This window comes from Lissotriton helveticus, chromosome 11 (genome assembly GCF_964261635.1).
Source record: "Lissotriton helveticus chromosome 11, aLisHel1.1, whole genome shotgun sequence".
In the NCBI taxonomy this organism is placed as follows: Eukaryota; Metazoa; Chordata; class Amphibia; order Caudata; family Salamandridae; genus Lissotriton; species Lissotriton helveticus.
In genome coordinates, this window is record NC_136072.1 from 830,827,889 (window position 1) to 830,844,337 (window position 16,449).

At 46.3% G+C, this 16,449-nt stretch overlaps 1 protein-coding gene across 1 annotated transcript in view; it reads right to left on the reverse strand.

The window, feature by feature from the left end:
* The window catches only part of NCAPH (non-SMC condensin I complex subunit H), a 394,040-nt gene that overhangs the window by 371,115 nt on the left and 6,476 nt on the right, over positions 1-16,449 (reverse strand). The window lies entirely within an intron of this gene.

Consider the following 16,449-nt stretch of genomic DNA (forward strand, 5'->3'; position numbering starts at 1 on the left):
TATATATATATATATATATATATATATATATATATACATACATATACATATACACACTCCTATATATACACATATATATACACATATACACACACACACACACACACACACCCCCCTTCCTCATGTTCTTGCTGGTACACCTCTTCCTCCATGCCACTTCGGGCACCAGCAACACCGGTGTCTACGGAGTCAAAAGAGGACCTTCTGAAGTGGGCAACAGCACCGCTCAAATCAGGGAAGACGGTGGGCCAACACCAGACGGCGCCAGGGATGGAGGTATCGAAGTCGAAAACCTCGGTGCCGGAAACTGCCATGTCAGAGTCGTCGCTTGGGGATGCCCAAATTAAAAGCAAGCAGACCCACGGGGCTATACGGCGCACCGGTAGGGTAAGATGCCTTGGCAAACATGTCAAACATCGCATTTAGGAAATGCGACTGATCTGCTCCTGGTCCTCAAAAAGGAGGATATGGATCCAAAGCCCTCTGGTCTGGATCCATCCGAGGCCTTAATGGGGGCTGAGGCTGCGGTGCCGGAGACATCGGAGTTGGTACACGTGAAGCCAGAGGAGAAGACTTCCTGTGTGCCGGGGAATCCCGGGGGCGCCCGCGAATCGCTCGATGCTGGAGAGTGGGCCATAGTCGCCTGCAGAGAAGGAGTAGGCAAAGGTTAAATGGCATCCTTGTCACTGCTGTACGGGGGAGGCCGACCTCGAGCCCTGCCCGTTGAAGATCGAGGTCGAGACCCATGTCTTCTCTTTTTCTTATGTTTATTCGACTTCGGTATGCAAGGTCGACGACTTCGATCTCTTGCGAGGCCACTGCTCTTTTTTCGCCCACGCCATGAAAAGTTTTGCCTCAAGTTCCTTCAGTGCCTTCGGGTTCATCTTACGATAGCGTGAACACCCTTCGATGTCGTGGTCCGAAGAAAGACACCAGAGACAGACGTTGTGGGGATCCGTGATGGGCTTGAAACCAGACTTCTTTGAAGTAGCCATTCTCACTGCAACACGAAGAAGAAACAATATCAGTGGGGAAGGCGCGGTGTAGTCCATTCATCAGTGCCCACCATCTTGCAGATGGCATTCACTCCCCAATCAGGATAAAGGATTGTGCCCACTCCCCCACGTGGGGTGAGCACACCAAGCGTGTAATCACCCCAAGGTCAGCAGCCCATTGGCTTCTACCTCCAGATCCCTAAAATGCCTCCCAAGTACAGTATTTAGGGGGCAGCTCTGAACCCAGAAGTTCAACAAGCAAGAAGATGGACCAAAGAGCCGTGCTGAAGGAGTAGTAGGACACCAACTACCTTGGCCTCAGACCTACCTGCCTGTCCTGAACTCGACCTGCTCCAGCAGAATCCTGGTGTTTTCTGCAGCCAGCAGCCTCCCAGAACCCATAGGACCTGCCCTGCTTTCTTTACAAAGACTGTCTCCCGTGAGCACCAGACTTGTTAAAGAACCAGACTCTGGCCGAATCCGCAAGTCGGCACCACTCTGCAACCGACGCCCACAGCTGAGCTCAAATGGCCCAACACTACGAGGAGATTCCCCCCCCTGCCCCCCACCCAACGGTCCTGACCTGAGCCCTGGTGATCCCTGATCTAACTACAGCCTCTTGACGACGCTTGCAGCCTATATCTGGAGGGCCCCCTCCCCGACCGTCGCTGGAAAGGAAACTCGATGCCTCAAGACACCCCTGCACTCAACTCCCCACAGCCTTGGGTGGCCCAACCGACTGTGTCCAGGCAACACACTGCATCCTAACTTACCTCTCCAAACGGTGGTCACCTCCAGGAAGCCTCCCTGTGCGAACCTGCAGTGTATGTTCGACCGGAGATCTCGCATTGAAACCAACAGGGTACCCGACACCAAATCAGCACCCTGTGCTGCCGTTTGTGCACCCTGTGTGCTAACTCGGATTTCCCTTTGCCCGGAGACTAACCCTAGGATGGATGCAGCAGTGGCGGACGATTGATTCCCGAGAGCAGGGACTATTGCATTAAGAAAGGCAGACACCAGGGATTGACAGAGTGCGGAGGTCTCTTTGTAGAACAAGTCACGTTGTTTTCCCCGTATAACATTTCCTGATTATTAAGAAAATGAAAATATATGGAATTGGAGAAATTGGCTACTCGAAAGAAATTTGTTATTGGTGGTAATCCGGATGGATCTCCATAGGTGATTTTTGAAAAAGTGATTACTCTGAAGCCCAAGTCCTAATGAGGCCCGAGAGTTGATGGGTTGAAACGCGTTGACACTATAATTGAAGACACCCATAAAATGTTAAAACTTAAGAAATAAGTTCATGAGCATTGTTAAAAAATAAGGGCATAAGTTTATAACCTTAAATGCTCGATTGTTAGGGTAATCTTTTGTACAAAGAATGCTCGGTAGGGAATTTTGTTTATAGAGCATCCTGTTTAAATAGTAGGGCTACGCGAAACAATAAGTGAATTGTATACTTTGTTTTTGTTTATGTTTTTGTATAAATATTTTGCATATATAGGTCTATGTGTTGTAAATGTTTGTACATATATATGTAAGTCAGAGTATTACTTTTATGTGAGTTTTCACTAAAATATATAAAAGAGAGAAAGAAAAGTGAAAAATTAAACACTGTTATCTTAAGCATTTGAAATTTGTTTTGAGTTAACCTTTGGCTAGTGATTCCTTCTAAATCAGATTTGGTCTAAAGATTAGTATCGGTAGGGAGAGTTAATTAAAGTATCTCTCCAACCTACTTTGGTTCGGTTATTTATCCCAAGGCATTATTGTTTTTAGGTCTCGCGACCTATCGATGCGCGCATGCGCATCGAGAATTCAAGTAGCGAAAATCCTCATGAAACCACCAGCTTTTTGCTGGCGGTTTTCATCAAGTTCACGTGAACCACGTGATCAAACACGAACACACATCAGCCTCCCTCCCGCCTATCGGCCATACTTTCAGCTCCAGCACCTCCCCTCTCTCCTCTCCTCTCTCCCCGCACACAGCCTTCCTTGGATTTCTCCTCCCCCTCCCCAGCCAGCTTCCCCCAGGCCGTGTTCCCTCCCCTGCTACCCCATCCTCACTCATCCCTCGCACCCCCTCCTCCTTCAGGCCCCCATTTGCTTTTGCTTAAGGGAATCGCTTGTATCCCATCAATCACCCTCCCACGCCAGCAGCTCTTCCCGCTCCGCCCCCTGCTCTCCGCCCCCTGCTGCATCAAAGGCTTTTTTTTTTTGCTACCGCCTCCGTCAGGCTTCATTCGCATAAAACATATATCCGGGAGGTTTTGCGTGTGTTTACCATTGAATCCCAGCACTACACTCGCCAGGCACTGTCCTCGTATAATCAAACAACATTCGCACTGATACCCTGTCCTAAAACAGAAACAAAAGACTTCTGAAGCTACGATTCTGTGCCCCAGGGAAGCTGCAAAATCTGTAATGGGTGTCAATTGTGCATTGTTTCTACACGCAAGCTGGAAAACCTCGTGTAGGGCTTTCAGCTCGTCCGTGGTAATTGTGTAATATCGGCTCTTCGTCTGGAGACTGCTGGTATCGCGTCAATGCTGGGCTCACGTCAAAGGCGCTCAGAGCTCATTATGCTTGCAGAAGCGAATGGGTTAATTTTCTGAATATCGGCATTACGTCTATTTTCTCTTATGTGCACTCAATGCCGAAGTGCTCAAGTGTCCGAAAGGTTATAAGCAGCACATTCCTAAATACATATGAAAATATTTAAATAGCATCACCTGTACGATAATTTATTCATTTTATTTTAAAAGTTTTTATATAGCGCTAGCTTGACCCGTAGGTATCAGAGCGCTTTACATACACACAATAAAAAAACGGAAGTCCTTTTTTTCCCCGTCTATTGTACCTGCACCCATTGTGTACTGAAACTTCTATCCCAAAATCTCTCCTACTCTGAAGGGGGTAAACCATGAGGTCAGAGCACACATTGTCATTTATTTTATTTTTTTTCTATCGTGCCTTCCTAGCTTCTATTTATGTCATCCCCCACTCTTTGTTGTTCCCCCTTAACGTTGTTGCCTTTAGTTGTTTTGTAGTTACCTGTAAAAATAAACAAGCATTGCCATTGCCAATAGGTCTCGCTTGTGGGACCTTATAAGTATTTAGTTTTGCAGCACAATGTCCTTGTTGCAACAAGGATATTGTGCTGCAAAACTAAATACTTATAAGGTCCCACAAGCGAGACCTATTGGCAATGCCAATGCTTGTTTTATATCTGTGTATTGACCCAGACGCCAAAGGGTTATGTAGGGTACCCCCTATTTAAATATACCTAGGATGATGATGGATACATTAATCCTGAAAAGAGCAAACATCGTCAAAATGAACAACAATCTGAAACAGACAATGTACATTTCTATATGCTGTTGTGGTATACAAGCACAGTTGACCACTTCTATGGTCCAAAACGGCTCATGGTGTCTCGCCACACACACCGATCAAAAGACTCCACCATATCTGCATCCAAGGGGATGCACTCCGATGGCTCTCCACCTTCCTCATTGGAAAAACCCAGAGAATCCCAAGACCTCCTTTTACCTCCGAACCAATAAATATCAACTGGTGTGAACTCCAAGAAACATCCCTTGGCCCCACGCTTTTCAATGCATATATTACCCCGCTAGCCAATATAGTCAGATCAGTCTGAACATCATCTCCTATGCAGATGACACCAAACTCCTTCTCTGACTCACCAACAACCCCCCCACCACCAGCACCAAATCCAACTTCCACAGATATAGGACAAGTGTTGCGGACTGCATGAAAGACAACTGCCTGCAGCGGAATACAGACAAGACAGAAGTTCTAACCTTCGGCAACACTTTGAACGATTCCTGGTGGACTTCAGAACTAGGATACGCACCCACTCCCTCCAAACATGCGAGAAACCTTGGAATCATTCTTGACAAAAAGTTTCCATTAAATCACACATCAACACAGTCTCCTCCACCTGCTTCTTCACTCTGCGCATGCTCTGTAAGATCTTCAAGTGGCTTTCCCTGCACACGAGACGCACGGTGACAGGCTTTCATCAGCAGCTGGCTGGACTAAGGCTTCACCCTCTACATAGGAATTGCGGAATTCCTCCTACAAAAACTTCACACCATACAGAACGCTGCAGCCAGACTAGTCCTCGACCTTTCCCAGCAGGCCCACATCAAACCTCAAGCAACTCCGCTGGCTCCCTGGGCAGAAGAGATGCCAATTCAAGCTGCAGGCCCACGCACACAAACCTTTAGACAACCAAGGATCTGCTTGCATTAACCACCCCATACAATTCCATCAAACGTTGAGAAGAATAAGCTCCGTCTCCAAATCACTTTCCCTCATTCCTCACGTCCACGAAGACAGATGGGAAGGGCGATTCTTCTTCCAGATTTTTGGAGCTTTGTGGAACAGCCTCTACACGCGTCTCCAGACCAACACCTTACTGCCAAAATTCCTTTGGGGCCCTAAAAGACCTGGCTTTTTGACTGAGCTGCTGAGACCTGCAAGCCCCTGGATACCCTTGCAGGTAATTAGCCATGCTCTATATATCCTATTTGATTTGAGTTCTGTACCTCTGATCTATGCTATACTACACTAGCTTCAGGAGAAGAATTGGACTGCGTGTACTAGCTACTCTTAATATAAAGTGTGAAAGGGTAATATTTGGCCCAGTTTACAGAGCCACTGCAAGACGGACACCAGAGGCAATCCCAAACACCATGGTTGTGGCCCAGAAACTTCAATCTGGCCTGTGCTCCCCTGCACAGGATCTGACAAATGTCTACACTGTCCTGTTCAACATATATCACCCACCCATTCAGTCTTGTGTCTCTCAACTTACCCACCCAAAACTCCCAGGTCCTATGTACCGTGGTCTTTTGCTATTTAGCACATTTCTTGCTTTAATAGATAAAGTAATGAAACGGTCTGCTTTTCACAATATTTTCAGAAAAGTATTATTTATGAGCATATCTATTAAGTGGTTACTATCTAAAACCGAGAGCTTCCGATGTTCTACATCAGTTGAAAGTAAATCAACTAATTTTACTATGAACTCTGGTACTTACAGTACCACATTTATGATGAAAAAAGCTATGTTAAATGTCACAAAACAAAATTAAAATAAGACTACATGAGCTATTCAACTAGGCATCGTGAAAGGTAGGATCTTCATATTATAAAGTGTGTGCCAATAGTGTAGGAAGATGGCTCAGTATTTAATATACCAAAAAGAGGTATTGTGTGCACAGAATCCAGTGAGTCCCCAAAGATATAACGGGGGACAAAGATAATACCTTACTCTCAATTTAGTGGTATCTGGGCTGAGCAGTAAGGACTATCAGAGGGTAGTGTGAATGCATTTGTTGTACACATTCAAGGCTGGAACACAATCAATTACTAACTCCAGGTCAATGGTTGCAAAAATATTACTCTATTTTAGGAACCAATTTGCAAGTTAGTAAACTTTTCAGAACTGCAATATTTTCAATTACAGTTGGCAAAGGTTTGTAGAAGCATTAAAAATACTTTACAGTTGCATGTAAGATTTGTCAAAGTCAAAAAGAGATACTTTGTATTATTCTCAGAATCAACACTTAGTGCAATACAGAGAAAACCAATGCATTTCTATGAGAGGAAAGACAGGCAATTAACTTCAGGTAAGTACTCTACTTACAAGTTGGATACACGGAGGGTTTGACCATCACTGGGCAAGGGTCGGACCAAGATAGGTACTGCACTCAGTGGGCTCAATGTTAGCCTATTGGGAGCTGGGGGTACCTCGAAAAGGTACCAGTTGCAGGTAAGTACCCGCAATTCAGGGACACAAGCCCTGGAAGTTGAGGTCAATACTTCAGGGGCCACCAAGTTGCACCAAAGCTGCACCACCAGCGGCACAGGGGCAGTCGGTTGCAGGGTGTAAAGGCGGCGTCTGGTGCTCTGTAGAAAGCAATAAAACCCTCAGTTGAAGACAAAGGCAGCAGGCTCAGTCCTGAAGGCTGGATGAAGGAATTTAATGACTGTAGAGGCAAGTTGAATAGTGGGGAATGCCGGGACACCGTTGGTTGGGCACTCCTAGGCCTGGGGGGTGCAGGGGTGCCTTTAGGAGTCATGTTTTTCCTCAAAGGACCCGGTCAGGAGGGCCTTTAAGTTGAGGCCGCAGGCGTCGTGGGAGAATTCAGGAGAGGTCGTCCAACGCTTGGTCCCAGATCTGGATCGCCGGGGAGATGTCACCGGGTCGATGGAACACCTGCACTAGGGCTGTGGGCGACGGGTGCAGAGTGGTGCAAGGGTCACGGATCCACCTGGTTCTGGAGTCCATGGGGTTGGTTCTCGATGGACAAATCTGGTGCCCACATGAGAAAAAAAGAGTCCTTATTGTTGAAGACAGCATAGGTCCCAGGGGATCCTGGAGGTTGCTGGCTGTGGGCCACTCCTGTTTCTTGAAGCAGGGTCACTGGAGCAAGAGCCAGGCCGGTAGGGTTGGGGCCAAGTCAGTTGTCTTCTCCACTGCTGCACGGCTCTTCGGTCCTTCTTCATAGGTCACCAAATCTGAGGAGCAATGTACAGGGAAGCCCTTAAATACTAAATGTAAGGGTGTTACTGAGGTTGGGGGCAGGAGCTAATGGCTACTGACCCCTAGGTCGGCTACACCCTTTAGTTGCCCCCTCCCTTTGAAGAGAGGGGCACATCCTTATTCCAATTGGGCCTAATTCTCCAAACCAAGATGGAGCTTTTTCAAGAGATGGATTCACCTCAATTCCTGGAGACCCTAGGAATGTGCTAGGCTATGGTGTATACTCCTACTCTGCTTACTAATTTTCTCGCTGCCAAAGAGTGGGGCTAGGATAGGGTGGGTTATCTTCACTACTTGGAGCTGCCCAAATCAGCATAACGCAAGGTGAAAGCTTTTAAGGCTGCTGTTCCTGCAAGGGGGAAGTGAGAAGCACCTCCACCCAGAGCAAGCTTTGTTTCTCACCTCTGATAGCACAACGATTCTCACCCCATAAGGTGAGAAACCTGTCTGGCGGTGGCTGGCTGGCAGGGACCAGTCAGCCCAGCCAATACACTAGAAGTTGGTTGTTTTTAAGGGGGCATCTCCAAGATGCCCTCTTAGTGCACTTTATAATAAATCCAACACTAGAATGTGTGGGTTTATTATGCGGAGACTTTTGATACCAAACTTCTCAGTCTTCAATAAAGCCATCATGGAGCTGTGGAATTCATGTTGACACACACTCAGCCCATGTACTCAAAATGGCGTCACTGCACTTACAGTGTCCAAGGATGGACTCGGACACTCTAGGGGCATAATGCGCATGCAGCTATGCCCGCACCTGTGATATAGTACACCCTGTAAGGCCTGCCAGAGGGTTGACTTACCTATGCCACAGGCAGTGGTGGGAAGGCATTGCACCCAGGTAGGTGTGCCATGTCGACTTAGTTTAGTCACACCACAACACATAGCCTGCAATGGCAGTGTGTATGTGTTTGGCTCTTTAGGGTGGCACAATCCATGCTGCAACCCTAAGGGACCCTTTCTGGTCACAAGGCCCTTGGTACAACTGGTAATTTTTACAAGAGACTTATAAGTGGCCCACAGGTGTGCCAATTGTGGCAACAATGGTACAGTTTTGGGAAATAACACAGACGTTCGGGCCTGGTTAGCAGGGTCCTAGCACACACACAGTCAAGTTAGCATCATGTATCTGTAGGAAAGTGCCTTTTCTGCATGGTTTCCCCTTAACTTTTGCCAGATACCTGATGCAATTTGACTGAGTGTGCCCTGGGTCTCTTCCACTCAGGTTCCCAGGACCTGTGTTCTCAATTCTGGCCTCCCTGCAAGTCCCTTGGAAGGGGTACATAGGTACGAAGGACATGGTAGTCAGGGAAATGCCTCCGAGGGCTGCAGCATATATTATGCCACCCTCCGAGACCTTTCATCACAAACATGCACCACTGCCATTGCAGCCTGCATGCTGTGTTGCAGCTAAAAGTGAAGAGTCGACATGGCACACGTTCCTGTGTGCCATGCCTGCCCAGCATGGCATGAGACCTAGGTAAGTCACCCTTAAGGCAGGGTCCCTATACTTTGTGTGACGACCTATCTGCAGGTCCTTATAATATTTCAAGCCATTATTATATATTTAAGGGCCCAGTAAAGCCATCTTGAGTTTATGGCATAGAAACTGGCTAGTACGGGTTTCCTAGCACCATAATGGCTTTACTGATCCTTGGGATTTTTGTTATCAAACATCTCAAAATAATAAACCTGCACTGATCCCAGTGTCAGATTTATTATTCCATGCACTCAGGGGGTCCATTCTAGAGGGGACACCTGAAGCAAACCAACTACTGGTGGGTTCTTGACTGGTGAACACCAACCTGCCACCACAAGACAGGTTTCTGGAACCTTGGGGTGGGAGCCTTCGCTCAGAGGGCCCCGAAAAAAAGCTTTCCTTGGCCGGAAGTGTTCAGCGGTGGCAGGGGAGCTTCAAGGGCCTTGCCCCCTTTGCAACGTGACCCCCAGCCTCTCCTGCTTTCAGGAGCAGACCCTCTTCCGGTCTCCTGTGTCAGCAGGAAGGGAAAACTTTAGCAAGCCCAGGAGGTGTGACCACAGCTGCCAACTCCACCCCTCAAATGGGGGAGGCGAGGTGAGCCCACTCCTCAGTGCCCATCCCCTGATCCCTTTATCACGGGATCGGACGTATACTTGGCCGCCGGAAAACAATGCTGACCTGATTCTTACGACCGAGGTCCAATATAACTTCGCTCGTCCTGGGGGATGCTCACCATTTACAGGTTACGGATAAGATTACGGTCGGAATACACTTCCAGTTCCAATATCATTCCTGTGCATGTGGATATTTAAGTGCACTCTCAAACTCTTTGGAGATTGGATGTACAGAGCTCGTACTATTACAAAGAATCCATCTAGATACCCTTGAGGTATCCACCACAGCGAACAGAACCCAGTTGAAACCTTGTGCAAACCTAGTCCAGAACCGGATACCACTTTGTCCGTCTTGTTGGGTTTATCGTTTTGATCTACTTAATGGAACATGGTCCATACAGAAACTTCTTGCCCTGATGAAGTTCCTATAAAAGCAACGAAAGGAGTTGGCTTATGTCCTGTGTTGTTTATTCAAGGAAGAATACAAAATTGATAAGATCGTACTGGCTAAAGTGTGGCTTCATCCCTGGTGCTGCCTCCATTTTTTTCTTCAGGGTTAGGGAATGTGTCAACTCCCCCTCGTGGAGTGAACACTCCAAGGGTGTAGCTACCCTAAGGTCATTAGCCCCTTGGTCACCACCTCAAGGCCCCTAAAACTCCCCCTAAACACAGTATTATGGGGGTCAGCCTGTAACCCACAATTTTGTTCCCGACGACCTAAGAAGAGTGGTGAGAAAACGGCACAGCAGAAGATGATCCAGGCAACCACTGCTTTGGCCCTAGCCTTACAGCCCTGCCTGCATCTTCAAAAGACCCCTGCAGCATGAGTACTTTTAGCCTGAAGACCAGAGACCTCCAAAAACCCTAGAACTGATCAGCTTTGAAAGAAACTCAATACTCCCAAAGACAGCGGTCCAGAAGAGGTTCACCAGCTGTCTCGAGCCCAAATCCATTGAGGGGTGAGGTCTCAGCATTCGTGATGATGCCTGCAGCCTCTGCACCAAGCTGCCACCCCCCCCTCGACCTTCCGGGTAAGGAGAAACCGGACGTCTAAAGACACCCCTGCATCCTCCAGCCTTGCCTGCTGTGTCAGAACCAACGATGCCCAGACGTCCCCTGGCATCTCAGCTTCCTCCCCAGGCTGTTTGTTCCATCGAAGAGACCTTCTGGTCAGAGCCTGCAGCCTGAAACCAGAGCTGTCCCCATAGGGTAACATTGGCAACCCGGCGCTATGTGAGCACCCACCCACCTCTGTGCTGGTGGTGGTGTTTTGGGGCTACCTTGGGCCCACCTTTGTACTTACTTTAACTCCTGAAGATTGCACTCCAAGGCGGCTTTACGTTGCTGTGAGCAGCCTCCAACTGATGTGCCCCTACTCCCCATTGACTAGCATTGGCACCTCTGCACCAGGCCACCCTAGTGCCGCTGGTGGTGTACCTGGAGTTCAGAATTGAACCTTGGTTCTACCCTCGAAAGGACACACCAAAAGTTGATTTTACTTACCAGCAGTGGATACCTCGTTTTCTCCAACGGATTGCTTGGAGTGTTTTTCTCTGATAAATGTTTTAAGTGTTAACTATGGCTTGTATTGCAATAAAAGTAACTTAGTGCTTACAACTGGGAGGTCCTGCTTACTGATGTATTGCAGTGCCTAAACTGTATTATGATTTTGTTTCACCTTAAGCTAGTAACGTAAACAAAATGTAATTAGACAGTAATCTAAAGTAATTACAAGAGTTTACAACACATTTTCTCTTCTGCAAAGTAACTTGTGTACTGGTTTTGTAGCAGCATACACCATATCGTGAGAGTATTAGTGTATTGAAAGTATCATTTAGCTGCTACTAAGTAAATCTTAGTTCTAGTAATACAAATAACAAAGTAACACTTTTTCATACAAACAATTGACTGGATTCAGTCTTTGGGTGTGTGACATCATTTTTTGCGTGTGTACAACAACTGATTAACACTACCCTCTGATAAGCCTAACTGCTCAACCAAACTACCACAAAAGAGATTAAGGTATTATCTGCTTTAACCCCTGCTATACCTTTGGTGATCCACTGGACTGTGCACAATACAACTTACTTTGAGCGACAGCTTCCTACAGTAACCATGCAAGAGAGGGTATTGTCCTACAAATATGTTTCAGGTTTAACTTTTGCAAAGAAAAAGTGCATAAAGCACAAAGAGAAACAAGTTTGGGACACAAGAAAGGACAACCACAGAGATCACAACCTTTTCTAAGATACAAGAGTAGCAAATGGTCATGTTTTACGTTATATGGTGACACTTTTCACTAGGAGTTTTTTGGCTCATTTGGAGACAAGGGCTTATGAGTCGAATATTAGTCCTCAGAAGCAATCAGGGTATAGACCCAATCATTTAGCTACAGACAATATCGCAGTGTCACAGACTATTTCAGATAGCTATGTTGCGAGAAAGAAAAGTTGTAAATGCAGTTTTATTAACTTTTAAACCGCTTAAGATCGAGTGAATAGATCAACACTATGGCAAAAATTGTTCTCTCTGGGTATACCAACCAATTTACTGAGAATAAATATTTCACTCCACCCATAACTATGTTGTAAAGTACTACTGGGGGGCAATAAAGGTCTCTCTCCTTATCTACTGCCATCCATAATGTCTTAAAACAGAGATACTAGTTGACATCAATTTTATTTGGACTTCCTGAAACAATTTTTCCCTTTCAAAACTTTTCCACCAAAACTGATGTATACTCCCATGTACACTGTTATACTGTTTGATTAAACACCATTAGGCCTCCAAAGTAATTTCAGGGAGTTGAATAATTACACCAATAAGCATTTTAAAAGATTAATATTTCCAAATCAAAGATCTTAGACTGTCTTGAAAAAACAGGAAAACATATACAATGGCACCTGGGTCAAGAAAAACAGAGATAGTGAAAAACTAGATACATTTAGGCAGAACGTTTCCTAGTAGTCTAAGTAATAATGTGCACTTTTCTAACAAATGGAATAAAGGCCTCCCTCACACAGGCAGTCTCCAATATCTTCATAGATCCTTGGGGAGAGGACACTGCAACATTTACTGGATACTTACAAAATAACATGTCTGCCCACCTTAAGCCTATCTCAAAACGTTTTCTTTTATTTGTAATATATATGAAGTGAATATCCTACAGAAATCCTGCACCTTAAGCTCAGCAATTTCTGTGCAACTACTTAGTTTAGAACTTGGACTATCTAGTACCTATGTTCAAACACTGGCAAATGTTAATCGCAGGGGATATAAGCTTCTACACACCCCAAAGTCATACCAAAGGGCTCTCCTTAGTGTGGACTTAGGTGCTCTGAGGACCAAATTGCCTTCCCAATAAATGTATAATTTCCAATCCATAGTTTTATTTGTAATACTGAATTGCTTAAATCGTGGTCTCCTGGGCATCTGCACTTATTTTTCAAATTTCAAATTGACCTTCTGAGTTACACCTAGGATGTAGAACACTGTAGTAAATTGAAAATATAGATGTTTAAGCCCAAATAACTTTACTAAGCCAGGTCCAGCTCTACCTCTCTTATCACACTGCCCACATTGTACGATGATAACCAACAATTCTTCAAATCTGTAACCTTCCTCTTAAATTATTGACAGTGTGATAGGAGGGTAACTCTTCAAACGCCTCTCCATCTGTAATCTCTGCCAAGTAGGAACTCAAAATCTAATGCACTGGTTACATGTCTGTCCATCTTTAATGGACTCTAGAAGATACTCCACAATCTTAATATTAAAACACAACTCAGCAATTTTTAAAATGGTCTCTTTACCTAGAATACTATACCGGCTGCAGAACTTTCCATATCACATACCGCGATCCTGGTTTGCACAAATAAACGTCATCCATAATAAATTGCTATGGAACGGTGGGGTGGCACTACAGACTTGCGCCCAATCAACATATTGCTGTGGCATCGCAGAGGCGGATGTATATTTCTATTACACAGCCTCCCATTTATTAATCATAAATGAATGGGGTATAGCTCACTAACTGACCCGGCGTTTGCATTGGAGCATGCGGCGATGGAGGGTGTCCCTCTCATTCGGCTATTATAGCGCACAGAGCCTAGACTTCCCACCTCATGCCAGCAGAACAGTGGTTGGGCTCTGGAGGTACACGGTTGGACAGATGGGTTGGCGTGGCCGCCTGACCCGAGCGATTCCCCTGTGGCACAGCACCCATCTACGCCAGGTGGCGGCTCTAACGGGATTCCACAAATGGGGGATGTTATGCAGGGCACTGCACTAAAGTCTTTCCACCAGTTACAGGTAGAATTTCAGTAGCATAAGACGCAATTTTATAAATACCTCCAATTGCACCACGCTCTTAACCCCACGATTCTCTCCATGGACACCCTGCCTGAGTTCCACCCCCTCGAGGGGCGCCTCCTCATGGGAGACCTGGGTGCACATTAAATCCGTCAGATGTATCAGATCTATCAGACTTTAACGACACACACCAGAACAACATTACATAAGACTAGAAGGGTGTGGCAGGACAGCATACCAGACTTAACCGAGGACGACTAGGCTGAAGCCTTAGCTAGCCCCCGGGGAGTGGATGTGCCTTCTCGATAACGCCTCATCCAATATAACTACATACACCATGTATACTATAAACGACTGTCTCTGGAGGATGGGTGTCATCCAATCCCCCCAGTGTTTACTTTACGAAAGGGAAGAGGGAACATTTATACATACAGTCTGGAGCTGCACAGCATTACAGCCCTTCTGGTGCTAAGTCTCAACCTGTCTGGGCAGGGTGTTATCATGGGATCTCCCATATGACCCAAAACAATTTCCACTACAAAGCACTGACGGCATAGGGGGGGAACCGGTATAAACAGCACCTGCTCTTCCAGGCCCTCACTATTGCTAAGCGCGACATCGCCCAGTTATGGAAGGGGGCTTCTCCCCCGACACTGGGGAAATGGAGAAAAGACCTAGACAGATACATGGGAGCAGAGATTGTGGTGTTCCAAGCACGAGGCAGCCCCCAGAAACACAGGAAAATATGGTCCTGATGGGTAACATATCGGGGTATAGACATACCTCCCCTTCCCTCTCAGACCCCCGATGGGAGATTCTTTCCACGTTCCCCTGACCACAACACAACATACACTATACTACATCATTGGGCATACATGTACTCAGCTGAATTTCCTAAGATGCACTGGTATTGGATCTGTCTGCACCAAGTTAATTTTGTTATATATGCAAGTTTTGCAGTTAATAACGTATACATGCTTGGTACATCAGAATCATTCTTGTTTTCAATATGTATACACAGGGCTGTGGTCCAGACTGTACCATGGAAATTCAATAAAATGTGTTATAAATTTTTTTTTTTTTAATCAGACAATAAATGAAAACTTCTCAAGAACCCTCCAAGTGAGCAAGTCTGTTTTAAGGCATTTACATTTTTTAGGAATTTTTTAACAATATTTTAGAAAACTATTTAGGTATCTGTATGTGTTTATATCTTTTGCACTACAAAAGAAAATGTAAAAATATCTTTTTACAAATGTAATACTATGTAAAGTGTGTTGATTTCAGTAGAGTTATAAATCAATTTTAAATAATCTTGCAAATTGCAATGTAGTTGAGGCAGTCTTAAGACTGATTTGCATATAGCTGGGTCTAACCTGGGGTGGCGGAGTTAGCTAAAGAATAATGATGTTTTCAACCAAGATGTGTGACTGGTGGCGAGTGTCAAAGGTTTCAGCGCTCCATCCATTATCTCTGTGGGTTTGCTTTGTTCACCCTAAGTTGACAGGGTATGTCTGTCTAGATATGGGTCCCATGGTCACTTTTCCACTGGATTCAAGCTAGTCTGGCTGATGAGAACCCAGGGGGACCGTGGCGTGAGCCGGCGTCCCCCTGGGGCTGTTCGCGCAGTGGAAAGATCCACACAGCGCGTAGCGATTTTCTGTCAGGAAAAGGGGCGGGGTTTGGGGAGTATTATATGCAGGCGACGGTCGGCGGGACAGTTATTGCGCTGAGGAGAATTGGAGGCTGTTCTAAATTGACCTGCAGCCTTGGTGTTTTCTCCTCATAGTTTCTGTCAAGTTTTTCTTTGTTGTAATGGCAGAGTAATCATCAGTTAAAGACACGCTTCGTGTCATTTACGAAGCGGGCCGTGAGGATCTTTTGATTCCAAGTGTGTCCGTGGTGCTGGCTGCGGTGGGGAGATGCCCGAATCGCATTGCAGCGCAGGGGGTCTCAGAGGCTGTGGTGGCGTGCCTACCTTCACGTTGCCGATCCCAGGCGGAGAATGATCGGGCTGACTCGGTGCCGCAGCGTCTCCCTCACAGAGGCCGTTCTACGCGTCGTGCTGGCAGGCTCCAGTCTACCCGCGGCGCTTCCCTTTCTGACGGGGGGTGGGGGGGGATCAGGTCAGTTAAGGGCGCTCTCTGCATCGCGTGTGGGACGCCACGGGAGGCGTGGAAGGGGTGGAGCTGCCTCTGTGAGCCTTCCAGCTTCCCTGACTCGACTAAGCAGTGGGAGAGGGAGGGGTTATGTTAAAGGGACGAGGGAGTTTTTCTGTTACCGGCTTCTCCTAACACTGGGAAAAGAGCACTGTTAAGTGGTACGGTGCCTAAAAGGAAAGCTCTATTCAATGAAAGCACACGTTATTAATATTGCGCCTCAGGTTTCTCTGGAGGGACGCTCTGCTGCTCTTGTTGATTACTCCAGTGACAATGGGGTGGAAGACATTGATTTACAAGTTAT